Consider the following 20,000-nt stretch of genomic DNA (forward strand, 5'->3'; position numbering starts at 1 on the left):
AGTTTATTTGGTACTACGTATCTTTGTGAAAAAAAACATACTTGGAAATATTACTGTACATCACGTACACACAAGCACGCGCCTGAATTCGGAGAGAGATTTATATACAGCTCAACTTCAATCAATAACCATTTTCCAGCAGAAGTAAATAACATATATCTATGGAGGATGACGTGTTATCCGATATTTACGAGTATACAAGCACAATAGATATGGAACGGCCACGGGTAATGCGTAGGATTCAGTGCTACCTCTTTCCACTCAAAATAAAAAAAAAAAGCACGAATAAGGGAATATAAAGTATATACATAGAAATTATTACCAAATAATGAAAGATAAAAATAAATAAATACGTTAATATTCGGGGTATATCTGGTAACGGTTTTAAAAGTACTAGGGAAGAATAAGAATAAAAAAAAAACAACAGTATCTTAGCAATATGACTACTTTAAAACGGCGTGCAATATCTCTAACCACTTTAATTCACTGCATTCAAAACTACAAAAATTAGACAATAACGTTAAAAACATTCTTTTTTTCTGAAAATAACCCATAAAATCAGGAAAAAGGAAAAACAACCAATAAAATCTTTTTCCAAAATTCCGACACAAAAGGGGGGGATTACAGCATTCCCCATTTGGGATTAGCTTTTAAAAACCATTCCGAAATTCCCTTTTTTAATGGTTAACGACTGACGGACGGTCGGACCACACACACACACACACACACGCACACACGGGAGACAAAGTTGGACAGCGCAGCAAAGGGAGGGTGATTTTGATTTCACCCCTAAAAACAGCATTTGTTTTGACTGATGTATCACTCGCCATTAATAATTGGCCGGACGGCTCGGTGATCAGGGGTTTTTCGTTATGGATGCAAATGCCGTGAACATCGCATTTCATGGTGACGTCACTAGTACAGGCTTCATTAAATATTCAGGTTGTTTATATTAACTTGATATGCATTATCGACCCCTGGAAACAAATACCTAACTGTTAATGTAATTTTTACTGCAAATTCATTGAAGCGAGAGGAGAGTAAAATAACTGTAAAAAAATTACCTTGATTTGGCAATTATTTTTACCATTGTTTAGGAAACTCTCTCTCTCTCTCTCTCTCTCTCTCTCTCTCAAGACTCTATGTGATGACATACACTACGAGACAACAACATCAGAAGGCCTACTCGGAGGCTGAAGTTTCCTGAAATTTGCCCTCTATTAATTTATGTATAATCTACATCAAAAGCAATGCTACAGAAACAAAAAACAGCACCAAACATAATCATCAACCAAGTACTAACTCAAATGATGAAACCCATGAATTAAAAACTGAGTTTCCAAAACTCATGGCCCCTCTTCATACATAATTCGCATACAACGAGCGGTTTTCCTTTACAGATATTATGGTTCATCTCTTTTCTTGATCTCATAATTCTTTCTCACAAAAAATCTCACGTTTTAAAATCAATCTCGCACCAAAACCAAATGGGCAATAAACTAATACTGAGTCTGAGTGAAATGAACAAACAGCAGTTTCCTAACTTCCATTACAAAGAAATAAAAAAACTGATAATTTTCTTGACGCTGAAAATGATAAAGGAGGTAAATGTAAAGCTAAATAAAGTTGAAATAATAGATTAATATTAGAACTCACGCCTCTGATCTCGTTTGGTAAGTTCAATGAAAAATATTTTATCTTCACCTCAAAGAAGAGCAAAATCAATTGACTATCAACCTTTTTCTTTATAGCAACATCAGAAATTTCCATATAGGAACACCATAAATAAAATCCGTAGACGAGTTTTAGTCAAACAAATAAGAATAAACACATAAAAATATAACAGTTCATAAAAAAAAATTCAAGCAGTTAATATGATCTCCCTAAAATCGTCCACATCCATTACAGGAACCACCTCCACAAATTTTTCCTTTGACCGGAAACGCTGCGAGAAGGAAAATTACTTAGGAAGCTTTTAGGGAGATTTGGAGTCTTTCTCCTCCTCCACCTCCTCTCCCAGCCGCTCCCACCCCTCCCACTAACCGTACCAAACTTTGGTTCTAATTACAGATGAAGGTTCAAGTCCTTTTAATCTTTGCACGAAGAGGTTCACTTTCATTCCATAATGAAGATTATGTTGCTGAAGTCTTGAGAGAGAGAGAGAGAGAGAGAGAGAGAGAGAGAGAGAGAGAGAGAGAGAGAGAGAGAGAGAGAGAGAGCCTGTAAATCCTAAAAGCTCTTGTAATTTACCCAGAAACCACTGACGTAAATAAAACAAGAAGATATTTTTAAGGTCCAGTACACAAAGATTACGGCGAATTCAACTATAAATAACGCTCGTTTAAATCAGTCATTATGATTGTTTTATATTTTGCAGACTCGATAACTAAACGTTAACTTCATACTTTACACATTGCGAACGGATACCAGAAACTAATTTAGTATGCTCGATATTTTTTCCAAGTTCATGGTCTTCAAACCTTTTCCATAAGAATGCATTTTCATTATGAATAATAATAATAATAATAATAATAATAATAATAATAATAATAATAATAATAATAATACGTTTTGTTGAAAACGACTGCTGCATCAGCTGAGTTTAATTTGAAGTGAATTTTTCACTCTTCCAAATTAATATTTCCTAACTGTTACATAGTACAAAATTATTGCGCCGGTATTACACCGTTTTGTATCTCTGAATAGTTTGCACCCCATAAACAATTACTCATCTACAATGAAACCATCTTCCTCTACCAACTAAGTTTTAGGTAGCATTGCTTAACGTCACTAATCAAATATTACTTCATTACATCAAACAGTTATTTTTATTATAACTATGTCAGGATAAAAAAAGACCCTTAAGAATATACATTTTTAATTTGTATATTATTTACAATATTTGTTCTTCATACGCTGATTACAATCGTCCTTATTTTTTAATAACAGTAAAAGCTTACGAAGATCAGCAGAATATATACATCATTATAACACTGGAGATTACAAAATATTATTAATATTATTCCATGACCCAAGAAAGCATATGGCTTGTGCCTGCATTCAACAAGTACCCTCTCATTTTTTCCATTACGCAGATACTGAAATATTATGAATAAAGAGGTTATATATTTCATACCACGTGAATTAAAGCGTAAATAAATCAATCAGCCGGTCTAAAGTTTCCAGACTTGAAATCACTCCATAGCAGAGAAAAAACCTTAAAAATAAAGAAAATGACAAATTGATTAACATCAACCTCAGTAACGAATTATCAAACAAATAAAATATTTCCTAGGGTGAGTAACCTATTCCTGGGTAATTTAATTCCACTAACCGGAAACGGAAACTGCAGAGAAACTACGCGGAAATATGTGTACTTACACCAGTCACTCTGGAGGCACTTCTCCCAGACGCTGCCTAAAGGCAACAAACTGTTACTCACCTGAAAGAAAGGAGGTACGTACAATTAATTCACATTAAAAAATCGACGAACATTTCACTTAAAATTCTCACTTTATTCCTCTACAAAGATTAACAAAGAATATTATAAATAAACTCTTTTGCTATCTTGTCCATGACATGGTTGATCTAACCTAGAATATGAATACATCTCTTTCAGCTTTATTCAGATTAAATTCAAGACGACCCTGCCACTGGATTTGCATACACTGAGATTTATTCAGAATGCTTTTGTTGCGTTTGGCCTTGGTGAATGACACAAATGTTGATCTCGAGAGCAATTTAGTAAATTATGCAAAATTTTCGTTTTGTAGCTATGCACTCTTACCTGGTGCAACATGTATTAGCTGCCAGTTCTGACATGGAAATACAGTTGATCAGAGAGTGACGAAGTCACTGGGGTTATGTGACTGACCTCCAGCAAAGATCCACAATAATAAGTATAAAGGCAACACGGGGCTTAATTTTTCTCAGTTATTTTCTATATTTGGTTTTATCAATCTGACCTTTCTTTGATGACAGACTTCAGATATCTCACTCCACAAATACCAAAGTAGTTTTTCTCGTGTAGATGTTCATGGCATCCCAAGAACTTACGTTCAGGATAAATTGCCACTGCAATGGTTCCCTTCGTCCAAACAACAGTAATTTTTATTTGTAATGTCGTCGGAAAATTTCCAGGGGCCATTTTCCATATACCTTATTTTATCTGGGCACTTTAACAATCATCCTATGCGCCTGACCTTCTTAGGATAGCGTTTGCCTTTTTTCTTGCACAGTCTTTTTGCTTATACTAAACACGAGCCACGATGTTACACCACCCAGTAACAGGAAATTATTTTCCCGTTCTTATATACTGTGAAAAAGTCTTCCTGGAAGTCTTTTAGATGTTTGATCCAGTTCGTAGGTTTAAGAAGAGCTGCAACACAACTTTGGAGACACCATACACCATGTTCCTGTGACACCGATTGTCTAGATTAATTATGTTAGCTAATGTACTTTTTGCAGTTGTTCTTCTTCTATTGCATTGGTTTTTTAACCTGTTATCTTTTGCTTTTATGTCTGCCATTGACATACGGACATTCTGTCAAAAAGAATCTTGCTCGACGAGTAAATGGCCTTTGAGTTTGACTAGACCAGTATCTATGAGTCATGCGAAGACTAGGTCTATCATTCACAAGATTTTATTTATAATTTACCTTGATACATAAGAATGTGTTTATACGTAAGAATGTAGCAAGAATTTAAACAAACACACTGCTGGTCTAAATATCACGGCAAACCTCAGATTTTTTTTCTCTAGGCCAAACCACATCAGCTATTCGTGAGAATACTGCGAAAACAACAATACCGAACGCTCTAATTTAAAGCCGCACAATGTAGATATTAACTGGTATCTCATTGACACACCGGTTCTTTGGTCTACACATGACTCGACTAAATTTTCTGTGAACAAATCGTATTTTCTGAAACGTTTGGTATTTCAGAAGCCATATTCAATACTACGCAGTATCAAATAGTTAAAGATGGTAACTTTTAACAAGTAACTAGGGAAAATAACTTAATGTGATTTTCAGAATTTGGTTTATCGATAAAATACTATATTCAAGATTTCAATGAACAATTTTTTCAATATAAAAAGAGTACATACAATGGACGAGACTCGTGCAAAGAAAAATATAAAAATATGCAAACACACATCTCCTCCATGTACGGTAACCATCTCAAGACCATATGTTCATACCTGTGCAGCACCACCGTCTCGTCTGCGGCTTGAGATGTTTTTTGTTGTCTTATTTAATCACATATTTAAAGAATTCATACAGATACGTCTTTTTTTATGTGGTCATCTGCATGTTGATTAAACCGATAAACTGACTGAATTTTTGCTATACAAACATAATAATTCAAAAAACCATCATAATACCAATGAGAGCATTTGAATACATCCATAATATTTTGGACTTTCACACATTCAGTCATCGTGATATAAGTAACGGGAAACAACTGTATGATTCAAACTCAACCATCTGGAATAAAAGTCAATAATTAATTTTTAAAAATACATGACAGCTTTATACATAAGACAGGTTACCTAAAGCGATTGATGTCAACAGAAAATTTCATAAACATTCGGAAAGTTTATTTTATACGAAATTATGCACACGAATGCTTTACAGATCTTTCCAGATGTAAGGAAACAAAATTAAGTCAACGTTCCTGGCATCTTCAACATTTCTTATCTAGGACACTTCCATTCGATTTGATTCTCGGCCCTTTCAGTGACCAACTGTGACAAAATGTCCTTCTCAACAGACCCACCGACGTCGAACATACCACGAATGTATAAATTGTTTCCGGTACTTATTCATTCATCTTCACCATTATTATCATAAAACCACCACTGCTACTATTATTATTATTATTATTATTATTATTATTATTATTATTATTATTATTATTATACATATTATACCAAGGTTAAAGGCATACACATCTTAAATACATGAAAAAAGAGGAAAGAAAATCGTTTGGCTTAACCCTAAAAGTAGCGATGAATTCTCCTCTTTCAAGAGAGGGAACTGCGCAAGCTTCTGGGTAAACAAAAGCCTACAATTCATAATCTTGGCAGAAGAAGCCAAGAAACAAAACACCAAACTCAGCGATCTGGGAATTGCGAGCAAACAGAACACAAAAGTTTGACAGACGTATAAAAGAAAATTTCTAAGCACTGAATGGGTGATCCTCCAGAGGGTCGACCAGATATAATAAACCTGGCTCCTGAGTCTATTTAAGACTTGGAAGATAGATACAAGTTATGAAAAAGCCCAATTTTCAAGAGGCTCATTGATCGTTACTTTCCTTTTGCTCCTCTTCGGGCTCGGGCTAGTGATTAGGATAAAGCTGGCAAACCTTTGAAAGGGTTCGGTCATCTTGGGGGAAAGTCTCACCTTCTCAATATCAGTATCAGAGCAATAACATAATGCCTTAGTTAAGGGTAATTGCCATGACAGCGAAAAGAAGCAGAAACTATATACGTTCCAATATATAAATACCAAAAATTATTAAGAATACAGTAGAAGAAATGGATATCCGTCTCTGTATTGGATGAAAAAACAAGTTTACAAAAAAGAAAACGTCTGATATTTACCACCAAATCGATAGACACGACGAAAAAAAATCTTCGCTCGTCAATCTGTAACGCCAAAAATATTAGACAGATCACCCATCGCGTCTCTCATTAGCATAAGGACAGAATGGCATTTTATCTGGGACTGACCTGTCTTATGTCATAAGGTGGCGCAAAAAAAAAGCTCACTAGATTAAAACATATGAAAACTAATCTTCATAAGAATCCCATTCATACAATAACCGCTATTCATTAAAATCATATAATATACAAATATGGTGAAAGTGAAAAGACTTGCCTGACATCAAGAATATAGAAAGGTAAAAACAAAACCGTGCTATGGCTTAAATTTCTAGATGCTATAAACCCCTCACATATAAGAACAGAAAACTGTTCATGCAATTTAGTAAGTTTTATTTCGTACAAGGAATGTTACGTAAAAATTCCAATTTTTTTCGACGCACGGTGTACATCTTGGAAAATTGTTCTTAATTCCCATAATGGTGAAGTCACTGTTATATTACTGGCTTTCATTAGATTATATATTGCCCAAATTTTTCTCAAATTCACAACAAAGGACTTGATTCTTAATTGTAACATCAAAAAAAGGTGATCCAGTTAAAAATGAAATGGCGTAGTTCAAAATACGTAAAATAATTTCATACGAAATAATTAAAAAAAAAAAGTGTGCGTGTGTGTGTGTGAGAGAGAGAGAGAGAGAGAGAGAGAGAGAGAGAATTTTACACTTGAACTTCAAGCCCAATAATGAAACGTGAAGTCCAAATACATTTCTTTGTTTTTGCGAGTGTGAGAGATTAGTGAAGAAGCTTAACACCACCAGTCACAAACGCTTCCCATACCTAGAAAAAAAAAATCGTTTACCGTTTCTTTCTCTGGGTGCTGCTAAAAAAAGTCGTGGCAGTCTATGTGAAGCAAAAAAAAAAAAAAAATAGATAAAAACAGTTGAGGTAAAAGCTACAATGATCCGGATGGTTCCACGACACTATGAAAGAGGTGGGTTGATCAACAGACAATGGGTCACAATAAGGCAGAGTGAGTGAGCAACAAAATCTCACAGATTCAACCAGACTCTGCGTCTGCTTCTATATTGTTATATCTCTCAAACTAAGGCGTTTCACAAAATAAACAAATAAAGGACCCAACCGCTGAGCTGATAGCCTGACCCTAGAATATTTGCCCGGTATCTTCACCCTCTCCGCGAAGATAAAATTATCTCTGCACTCTGATAACATGAGGTTCATGCAAATACGGACGAAATTCTAAAATTCCATACTCTAATGGATACCCAGAGCATTAAATAAAATACAAACAACACCCGTGAAACACATTGCCTTATAAAAACTGCTAAGAAAAAGAAAAAGTTTCCTGAAACCTTTTTAAAAGTTTCAAAATAACAATTACGTGATAAGGGGGAAGAATAACTAAACTCCCAGCTGACATGTAATCTGTTTTCCAAACTCTTCCCATATTTGGAAGATGTACAGTAGTACGTTAAACTCTCGATAACGTACCCAGCCACCCCATCCTTATCCAATATCAACGTAAACCCTTGATAACAGGCTAAGATATCTCTCCCTAATCCCTCCCTTCACAACTTATTGTATCCCCAGAGGCCGTAGTCTTTGCCCTGCCTTCTATACATGATTAGTCTAAGTAAAAGTGGTACGAGAACCATGAGCATATAAGAGAACCAGCTATTCAGATGTTTTTCATTTCAAAATCATTCTATAAAAAACAAATTAACTGAACCAGACCCTAACGATACCACCAATTCTATTTAGTCGTTACTGAATAAACTGGGATTCTTTTTCCTGACTGAACCTCGCACTGGTAACGGTTGGCAGCGTCTGCGAGAAAGACAGCTCAAGAGGAGACGCCCTACCAGCAAAAGTTATTTTATTTACGAAAGTAATTAACCTGGAAAACTTTCCTGCCCTTCGGAATTAAGCCACCAGAGACGAAATTGGGTCCACTCAGCTTCTTTCTACTTTGGTGCACTTCATTATCTATAAACCAAGGTATTTTCAAAGAAATTAAACGCACGAAGAGAAAAAAGGACTTGAGGAGCTACACCACCGTTGTCTGTCATATTTTCTCTATATCTATATTTATTCTAGTCCAATGTGACCCACACTTGTTCCCTAGTAAACCATTTCTTGTTCCATCCCAGCCAAGCAAATGTCCACCTTACTGTTACTGAACGATAAAAGAAATATTCTGTATCTTTATGCTTCGTTAAGGCTTCAACTTCCTCCGTTAAGTGCTGGTATTTTTCAAAACAATTCCAAAAACATTTAATCACGAACTACTACTACTACTACTACTACTACTACTACTACTACTACTACTACTACTACTACTACTATTTCTTCTTCTTCTTCTTCTTCTTCTTCTTCTTCTTCTTCTAATAATAATAATAATAATAATAATAATAATAATAATAATAATAATAAATAACCGTTTATCTACTGCAATCTAAAACATTAGTGTTCCATCATAATATGAATTTGACGTCACAGCTACTACATCAAGTACCCCATTCTACATCAGTCATTCGAAACCATAGCCTGATTCTGCACAACTGTCGTAAAGTAGATTACATGATTAATTCGCCTTTGAAACTACGGATGCGAGTTTCAAAACTCATTGTAACTTGGATAATGTCTACTCATTAACTGTCTAACGTACCCATACCGTTAAAAATAACGGCTGGCCCCTGGCTGGACGACAGCGCTGTAAACGTGGAGTTTATTGCCCGGATTATCGTTATTTCATCGTTCTCTTACATGGGGATAACTGACTTTTCAAAAGCAACCAGAACCTTTGCAAAATCGCCCTTATTTAATCAAACAAGAAAAATCACTGAAATCTCCAACCCAGAACATATTAGCCTAATACGTTAAACTGGAAATTAAACTGGAAACTTTTCGTCGAATATACAGATAAACTTAAAAACCAAATGAAACTTTTTTTTATTGTTTTATTATACAAATATGCTTCAAAACCTTTCCTGAAGATATTGCATTTGAAGATCACCACAAGACTCTTCCATATCCCAAATTAAACTAAGAAACAGATTGAATCAGTTTTTATGTAGTCTTCTGACAACCATTTATTTTCATCTCACCATCGCGCACGCGCGTGCGAGGAGAGAGAGAGAGAGAGAGAGAGAGAGAATTCAGAATTTTTAAAACTATCATCTTGAGAAGAAATTGTCGGATTAAATTTTGGACTGTTGCGAGTAAAATATTTTCTTTACTGACAACCGTTGATTGGTTTTACATTGAAAACTACTGTCTTCGACACCAAATACTTTTACACCTACAGCAGGTACTTTCTGTTTATTTGCATACGAATTAGTCTTTTCACTTAATTTTCCAACGCAGAACCACACATTCCTTAAGAGAAAAATCAGAATAATTTCCAACATTTTTTAACTACGATAAAAATTTTATTTTGTTATTATCTTGAATAATCCATTAAAACCTTACCGACACTGAAGTTTTATGCCTTTCCGACATGCATCTAGACACCAATATTTATGTATTACAAGGAGAACAATGTCTTTCTTGTTCCTATTTGTATTTTTATTCAGAGAAAATACAGCCTTTTCCAGAATACCATTTGCGTTGAAATTAGTGAAATAAGAATGAAGACAGCTATTCATTTCAGTTGTATTTTAATTTTTTTTTTATTTACACGATATTAAGAAGCTATCTTGAAAATGATACTTTCCAAACATTAATAAAACTGCCCAGAAAAGTACATTTTCTTTGTCTCCTTTGCTTTACTTACTATATGCCAAAGGTGACAGAGTGATTCCTACTAAGAATTATTTACACGCTGTCCCTACCTGTTATAGTCGGGCTGCTTAATTACACTCACTTTTACCGCTCTTCCTTCTTATTACCAAATCCATAAAACAGCATTGGTGACAAAACACTCTTTCAGTCATTAAAATTCTGACGATAATTCCTTCATCCTTTATCACTAAAACACACGTTTTACCATCCATTCTCCCTTGACTGGTAACATCCGTAAAACATCGATATAAACATAGTTATAATTTCTTGGTAAAAATAGACAGATTTACTCAAGATAGTCCTGATAGTAAGTTAGTGTATAGGTAAATTTATCGCCTGCAATACTGTAGGGGTTGAAAATAGAACTCACCACATATCTTCTAGACATGGCATAACTCACCTATCAAAACAATGTTGTGGCAGGTCTTTGTTCAGACTTACAAAGTTTTCAAAACAACGCCTATTCAGTTACACTAAATCATCTCCCCCTTTATCTCGAAAGTCAGTATAATTGTACATCCTTTCCAATAGACCAAGATCAAGTGGACTCGGACAGCACTTGAGGCTCCTACTACGAAATATAAGTGGTATAGATTTTCTCAAGTGGAGAACTTCTCCCATACCTCAAGGATTATTAAATGGAGTGTACAGCGTGAAAGCCGAAGCAAGCAGCAGAAATAATCCTAATGACCTTTTAAAAATAGATTTTAAATAACGTAAAAAAAAAAGCTTTCACTGAGATATTTAGTATTTAATAAAGACAAAGAAGCTAAAAAAAAAAAAAACGAAGCACAGGCACTTGCAATACTTAAAAATTCTGGCCAAAGCGAACACTTATTCATTCTTGATGAATCTGTTCATATCACAAATCCTTCAATTTTCTCCGTACCAAACGTCCCAAAAAGCAAGGTCCAACAAACCTGCCAACTATAGACAAAAATTGCAAGCGTGATCACTATAAGCCAGCCTCTATGCGGTGTATATTCGGAAAATTCAACTTCAGAGAACTCAGATTCGATCTTCAATCATTTCAGTAGAAAGAAACATTTTTTAAAGCAAAAATATTCCAGCTTGAACGATGTTCAGCATTTTAACCAAAAGCCATCTGAAAGTTTCCTATTAAAGTAGATGAACCGTTTCTTCTTGAAAAATATCAGTTGTTTCAATTTAGACAAATAAAATGTCATGATTAAAAATTTAAACCATTAAATCTTGGATAATAATACTTTCAATTGAGACATGAAAATTAAAACCTTTTCTCGTTGAAACAATAGACACATAAAAATATAACAGTTAAGATTTTATACCATGTCACATCAAAAAATTTCAGGAATTTCTACTTGGCGGCGTCCCTCAACCAACGTTTCCAGGAGCTATCTTCCAGAGACGAATAACTGTGGGTAAACCACACGTGGGAAGTAGAGGCTTAACATCTCTCAGCTGCAACGGCCGACATTCTCAGATTACCTTTTCTCATCTCGAAGAAAAATCTACTGGAAAAAGATTGGCCCGATATATAAATATCACGTAAATGTTGATTAATCAACATGATTTAAAAAGATCGACAGTTCTTCGGTTCAGCTCTCTCTCTCTCTCTCTCTCTCTCTCTCTCTCTCTCTCTCTTCTTCGTCTTCTTCTTCTCCTCTCTCTCTCTCTCTCTTTTCTTCTTCTTCTTCTTCTTCTTCTTTGATCGACAATTCTTCTCTCTCTCTCTCTCTCTCTCTCTCTCTCTCTCTCTCTCTCTCTCTCTCCCTTCTTCTTCTTCTTCTTCTTCTTCTTCTTCTTCTTCTTCTTCTTCTCCTCCTCCTCCTGTCGCTGAATTACAACCCCAAACTATCGGAAGGCCATCGCTCATACTTCCGGAAACCTTTCATATAAAGAGTTACTGTTACATTTTCGTCGTAGCCCTCATAAAAAATGCATTATTTTCTTTCCCTGAAATCCCAATTGAAGGCAGAGCCACGCTCCGTTGAATACAATGCCTGACCTCGCATTTATACCGCGTTTAATTTGCACGTGTATTCGTCGAACAGACTTACAATGGGTCACAATGAGGTTGGAAAAGTCAAGAGTGTGAGCGAGAGATTTTTATGGAAAATGCCCTTCACGGAGTTTCTAAGACAATCTGTCTGGATTTTTGATACGGCTTTCCCGCAGACATTCAAAGCAAAACCTTTATTATTCACAAAAGAAATGCATTTAACTATATATTTATCATTGTTTCCATAACAACAATTCACTAAAAACATAAATAAATAAATATTTAAATAAATACACAAATAAATAAATGAACAGACAGTTAAATAAATAATTCCTCAGACAACTGCTGCTCTCTCAGGTAAGGCTGGTAAGACTTCCCAGAAGACACGGAAGAGAAAAAATAAACAAAAAGTATCTCCTAGTTTCTTTCCCAGAGGAAGCCCTTCCGAATTCTGAGAAGGCCCAGATAAAAAAACTAAAAAAAAAAAGGTTTGTTTGTTTTTAGACAAGGCATGAAAGAAATACAAAAAGACTCGAATACAATTAAATTAAAAGAATACTCCAGTAACTCCTTTCTCTTAAATTACCTTTAGTTACGACTTCTTTCGCCAATAAATCTAGTTATGTAAGGATATTCACCCTTTCAGAATAGTTGAAGCAAAAACATTTCATGCTACAAAAGACAGAGAGAGCACTTGATGCCTTTTCTTTCCCACAGCAGACCTGGACACTACCAATTTTTTGGTTGATTCCTTGCGTTGTTTTAGTTGATTTTTTACAGCTTCCCTTTTTTGTCCCAATTCCCTGTCTCTAGAGTGTTTCCAGAAAGGTCAAATTCTTATATCAAAATACTAATATATTTTGTAACATTCGAACTGAAGCAGTGCACTGCAAATAACGCTTTCGCGATAATGCATTTACATACCATTAATGTAAGAAGATAAGGAGGCGTGATAATCTACACAGATGAATGCATTTCCAAAGTGACACATGAAAAGATTGCCAGACATTTTCTTGCTGCTCATCGTTACAGCAATAACCCGCGATGAACTCCACTGCACACTTTAAAACATTTCAGGTACACAAGTATAATGAAGTATGGAATTATCTGAAGTATGGAAAATACCCTGAAGGTGCAAATAAGGAAAAAAAAGCGTGACATCAGGAAAAAAAAAATTTGAACCATTTCTTGTGCAAAATGAAGAATTATATCATAAACCAAAGACTGGACCCGAAAACATGCCGAAAAAAGTTGTGCTGAGTAAAGATAAAGCAAGAATAATTCAAGCTGGTCATGATAATCCAGTATCAGAAGAACACTTTGGAAAGGACAAAACGTTCAATAAAATATCATAAAAATATTACTGGAAAGGCATGAAAAACGATGTATCGAAGTTTATTAGCAAGGGTGACAAATGTCAGAGAAATCCTAACAAACCACCAATGCAAGCCCCTGAACTGAATCCAGTTCCAGTTCCCAGTGGTGTCTGGAAACAGGTAGGGATGAACCTTACTGGGCCACTCCCAAATTCTAGAAATGGAAATCAGTATATTTGTGGTCTGATTGACTATTTTAGTAAATGGCCTATTGCTCAAGCAATACCATGTAAATCTGCTGCTGAAGTGGCCCGTGTTCTGATTCGGGCTATCTGCACATATGGATGTTTTGAAACACTAACAACTGATCAAGATCGTGAATTTGTGAATCATCTGAATGATCTAATTTGTGAAAAACTTAACATAGATCGTAGAACTGCATCTGCGTACCATCCACATACAAACGGATTACAGGTATGTATCAGCAGAATGCGTTTGAATGTATTTCAGTATTCATCTATGAATCATATTTGTGAAACACAAAATTCTGGGTTGTATTTACGTCATTATATATACGCACTTTTTTCTCGTGAGATGTGCAACAATTAGATGTAGATATCCTTATATCTAATTGCCAAACGTCTCACGAGAACAAAATGCGCAATACTAGTTCTAGTAATTTTCATTTTTTTCTAGTTGTCAGCCTCTGTGAGTACCCATTTACTGAAAGTTGAATATACAATACACACACACACACACACACACACATATATATATATAATATATATATATATATATATATATATATATATATACCGTATATGAATCATATTTATGAAAAACAAATTTATTTTTACTGTGCAGGAACGTTTCAACCAGACACTGGAAAGTGCTATTGCAAAATTCGTAAATGAAAGCCGCGAAGACTGGGACATCCAGCACTTGGATGGAATCCTGTCTGCCTACCGTACTGCGTAACATGACAGCACTTGGAAACTCATCCCATTCTATGTTATGTTTGGACGTCATCCTATACTACCCGTTGATATGGACTTCAATGCTGCAGGTAATGCAAGTGCCATTGACAACACTAAAACTGTGGACACAATAAGAGCCCTTACAAAAGAAATAGTTGGTGGGCAACATTTGGCCCACAACGCGGTACAGACTAACATAGAAAAGGTCCAGAAAAGACAAAAGCAATATTCAGAAAAGACAAAAGAAATATTATGATGCAAAACATACATGTCACACTAATGAAATGAGAGTAGGACAGCTTGTTTTAATGAAGAACAATAAAAATGTTCACAGAATGGGTGGAAAACTTGAGGACAAATGGTTGGGCCCGTATGAGATTGTCAGTTGTTTAGATAAAGGTAGAGTTAAGTTGAAAAACTTGCAGTCAGGAAAGACACTTAAAAACACTTATCATTCTGTAAACTTGAAGATATATAATTCTGCTGAAGAAAATGATGCATGTGGAGTGGTATCAGAGGTAGCTGTAATTTTGTCTGAGAAGGAAAGAGAATGTTTAGGGTGTTTTATAGACCAAGATGTAATAGAATCAACAGTGATGTGTAGTTATCAGAAATCATCAGAAGATATGGTTGACTGCAGACCAGAATAGGCGTCTGGAAAAATTTTATCCGAATGTTACTCTGATGAAGCTGCATGGGTTCTTGTGCAAAATGTACTATTGGGTCTTAAGTTTGTAAAATAAATGTAGTTGCATAGTCAAGACAGACTTGTATTTAGATATACTATAGTAATGAACTTCTTGTATTTAGATATAGTTATTGGTTAACTTGTATTCAAACATTCACAGATTAACTAAAGCACTGATACATCTTGAAGTAAAAATAAAAGTATTCAAACATTTGCAGTTTAACTACAGCACAAATACGTTTTGGAATCTGTAAATTGTCTTAAATTGCTTCTCTTTCTTATTCATAGCGATATTCAGAGGGGGGAATTCTAGGCTAAAGAGAGGAAATGTAAACCAGTCCCGTAATTTCGCCAGGGGAAACATAGACTCGTCTAAGTTCCCGCCGGGGAACTCTGGACTGGAGGGAAAAAGGGGCTGTGACACCGGTTACTAGATTTTTCCAACAAAATTACCAGAAGGAACACATCTGCAAGAATACATCTAGATATCCGACTATTTGTCCGCTTTGACAGAGATCTTCTAAAAGAAGAGTTTGCAAGGGATATAGCATACTTGAAGGAACTGAGTTCATTTTTTTCTGCAGAGCTGGTCTTCTAGATTATTGCAACAGAATTACCGGAAGAAACACATCTGCAAGAATACTTTTAGACGTCCTACTATTTGTCCGCTTTGAATGAGATCTTCTACAAGAAGAGCCTTCATCAAGGGTTAGAGCATACTTGGAGAAACTGAGTTCATTCTTTCTGCAAAGCTGGTCTTCCAACAGAATTACCAGAAGGAACACATCTGCAATAATACATCTAGATATCCGACTATTTGTCCGTTTTGACAGAGATCTTCTAGAAGAAGTGTCTTCATCAAGGGACATAGCATACTTGAAGGAATTGAGCCCCCCTTCTTTCTGCAGAGCCGGTCTTCTAGATTATTCCAACAGAATTACCAGAAGGAACACATCTGCAAGAATACATCTAGATATCCGACTATTTGTCTGTTTTGACAGAGATCTTCTAGAAAAAGTGTCTTCATCAAGGGATATAGCATACTTGTAAGGAACTTAGTTCATTCTTTCTGCAGGGCCGGTCTTCTAGATTATTCCAACAGAATTACCAGACGGAACACGTCTGAAAGAATAGATCTAGATATCCAACTGTTTGTTCGTTTTGACAGAGATCTTCTAGAAAAAGTCTTCGTCAAGAAACATAGCACACTTGAAGGAATTGAGTTCCTTCTTTCTGCAGAGCCGGTCTTCTAGATTATTCCAACAGAATTACCAGAAGGAACACATCTGCAAGAATACATCTAGATATCCAACTATTTGTCCGCTTTGACAGAGATCTTCTAGGAGAAGAGTCTTCATCAAGGGACATAGCATACTTGAAGGGACTGAGTTCCTTCTTTCTGCGGAGCCGATCTTCTAGATTATTCCAACAGAATTACCAGAAGGAACACATCTGCAAGAATGCATCTAAATATCCAACTATTTGTCTGCTTTGACAGAGATCTTCTAGAAGAAGTGTCTTCATCAAGGGACATAGCATAATTGAAGGAATTGAGTTCATTCTTTCTGCAGAGCCAGTCTTGTAGATTATTCCAACAGAATTACCAGAAAGAACACATCTGCAAGAATACATCTAGATATCTGACTGTTTGTCGCTTTGACACAGATCTTCAAGAAGAGTCTTCATCAAGGACACTGCATATGAGAGGACTTAGTTCCTTCTTTCTGTAAAGCGGTCTTTAGATTATTCAACAAATTACCAGAAGGAACACATCTGCAAGAATACACGTAGATATCCGACTATTTGTCCACTTTGACAGAGATCTTCTAGAAGAAGTGTCTTCATCAAGGGACATAGCAAACTTGAAGGAACTGAGTTCCTTCTTTCTGCGGAGCCAGTCTTCTAGATTATTCCAACAGAATTATAGAAGGAACACATCTGCAAGAATACATCTAGATATCCGACTATTTGTCCGCTTTGACAGAAATCTTCTAGTAGAAGAGTCTTCACCAAGGGACATAGCATACTTGAAGGAATTGAGTTCCTTCTTTCTGCAGAGCCGGTCTTCTAGATTATTCCAACAGAATTACCAGAAGGAACACATCTGCAAGAATACATCTAGACATCCAACTATTTGTCCACTTTGACAGAGATCTTCTAGGAGAAGAGTCTTCATCATGGGACATAGCATACTTGAAAGAATTGAGTTCCTTCTTTCTGCAGAGCCAGTCTTCTAGATTATTCCAACAGAATTACCAGAAGGAACACATCTGCCAGAATACATCTAGATATCCGACTATTTGTCCACTTTGACAGAGATCTTCTAGAAGAAGTGTCTTCATCAAGGGACATAGCATACTTGAAGGTGGGTTCCTTCTTTCTGCAAGCCAGTCTTCTAGATTATTCAACAGAATTACCAGAAGGAACACATCTGCCAGAATACATCTAGATATCCAACTATTTGTCCGCTTTGACAGAGACCTTCTAGGAGAAGAGTCTTCATCAAGGGACATAGCATACTTGAAGGAATTGAGCTCCTTCTTTCTGCAGAGCCAGTCTTCTAGATTATTCCAACAGAATTACCAGAAGGAACACATCTGCAAGAATACATCTAGATATCAACTATTTGTCTTTGTGGAGACCTTCTAGGAAAGAGTCTTCATCAGGGACATAACATGCTGAAGGAATTGAGCTCCTTCTTTCTGCAGAACCAGTCTTCTAGATTATTCCAACAGAATTACCAGAAGAACACATCTGCAGATACATCTGAAATATCCGACTATTTGTCCGCTTTGTGGAGACCTTCTAGGAAGAGTCTTCATCAGGGATATAGCATATGAAGGGTGAGCTCCTTCTTTCTGCAGACCAAGTCTTGCAGATTATTCAACAGAATTACCAGAAGGAACACATCTGCAGAATACATCTAGATATCAAACTCTTTGTCGCTTTGACGGAGATCTTCTAGGAGAACAGTCTTCATCAGGGACATAGCACTTGAAGGAAGTGAGTTCCTTCTTTCTGAAACCAGTCTTCTAGATTATTCCAACAGAATTACCAGAAGGAACACATCTGCAAGAATACATCTAGATATCCAAATATTTGTCTGCTTGACAGAGATCTTCTAAGAAGAAAGTCTTCATCAAGGGACATAGCAAACTTGAAGGTGAATTCCTTCTTTCTGCAAACCAGTCTTCTAAATTATTCCAACAAATTACCAGAAGAACACATCTGCAAGAATACATCTAGATATCCAACTATTTGTCAGCTTTGACGGAGATCTTCTAGGGAAGAGTCTTCATCAGGGACATAACACTTGAAGAGAAGTGAGTTCCTTCTTTCTGCAGAGCCGGTCTTCTAGATTATTCCAACAGAATTACCAGAAGGAACACATCTGCAAGAATACATCTAGATATCCGACTATTTGTCCGCTTTGACACAGATCTTCTAGAAGAAGTGTCTTCATCAAGGGACATAGCATACTTGAAGGAACTTACTTCCTTCTTTCTGCAGAGCCCGTCTTCTAGATTATTCCAACAGAATTACCAGAAGGAACACATCTGCAAGAATACATCTAGATAACCGACTATTTGTCCGCTTTGACAGAGATCTTCTAGAAGAAGAGTCTTCATCAAGGGACAGAGCATACTTGAAGGAACTGAGTGCCTTCTTTCTGCAAACCGGTCTTCGATTATTCCAACAGAATTACCAGAAGGAACACATCTGCCAGAATACATCTAGATATCCAAACCATTTATCGCTTTGACACAGATCTTCTAGAAGAGTGTCTTCATCCAAGGGACTGTACTTGAAGGAATTGAGTGCCTTCTTTCTGCAGAGCGGTCTTCTAGATTATTTCAACAGAATTACCAGGAAGACACATCTGCCAGAATACATCTAGATATCCAACTATTTATGCGCTTTGACAGAGACCTTCTAGGAGAAAGTCTTCATCAAGGGACATAGCATACTTGAAGAATTGAGCTCCCTTTCTTGCAAGGCCAGTCTTCTCGATTATTCCAACAGAATTACCAGAAGGAACACATCTGCAAGAATACATCTGAAATCCAACTATTTGTCTTTGCGGAGACCTTCTAGGAGAGTCTTCATCAAGGGACATAGCATGAAGGAATTGAGCTCCTTCTTTCTGCAGAGCCAGTCTTCTAGATTATTCCAACAGAATTGCCAGAAGAACACATCTGCAAGGAATACATCTAGATATCCAACTATTTGTCGCTTTGTGGAGATCTTCTAGAAAGAGTCTTCATCAAGGGACATAGCATATGAAGAAGTGAGTTCACTTCTTTCTGAAACTGGTCTTCTAGATTATTCAACAGAATTACAGGAAGGAACACATGCAAGAATACATCTAGATATCCGATATTTGTCCCGCTTTGACAGAGATCTTCTGAAGAAGTGTCTTCATCAAGGGACATAGCATATGAAGGAACTTGGTTTCCTTCTTTCTGCAAACCCGTCTTCTGTGATTATTCCAACAGAATTACCAGAAGGAATACATCTGCAAGAATACATCTAGATATCCGACTATTTGTCCGCTTTGACAGAGATCTTCTAAAAGAAGAGTCTTCATCAAGGGACGGAGCATACTTGAAGGGACTTAGTTCCTT

At 36.1% G+C, this 20,000-nt stretch overlaps 1 protein-coding gene across 2 annotated transcripts in view; it reads right to left on the reverse strand.

Moving 5' to 3' along the window:
- Window positions 1–20,000, reverse strand: part of singed (fascin domain-containing protein singed) — a 369,629-nt gene that overhangs the window by 242,840 nt on the left and 106,789 nt on the right. Inside the window, exon 2 of one of the 2 annotated variants that reach the window (XM_067103413.1) lies at window positions 3,382–3,442. The exons of the other annotated variant lie outside the window; for it this stretch is intronic. The gene's annotated coding sequence lies outside the window, so the exon portion shown is untranslated. The remainder of the gene's footprint in view (window positions 1–3,381; window positions 3,443–20,000) is intronic. 2 annotated transcript variants of the gene reach the window in all.

The sequence above is a fragment of the Macrobrachium rosenbergii genome, chromosome 1 (genome assembly GCF_040412425.1).
Source record: "Macrobrachium rosenbergii isolate ZJJX-2024 chromosome 1, ASM4041242v1, whole genome shotgun sequence".
In the NCBI taxonomy this organism is placed as follows: domain Eukaryota; kingdom Metazoa; phylum Arthropoda; class Malacostraca; order Decapoda; family Palaemonidae; genus Macrobrachium; species Macrobrachium rosenbergii.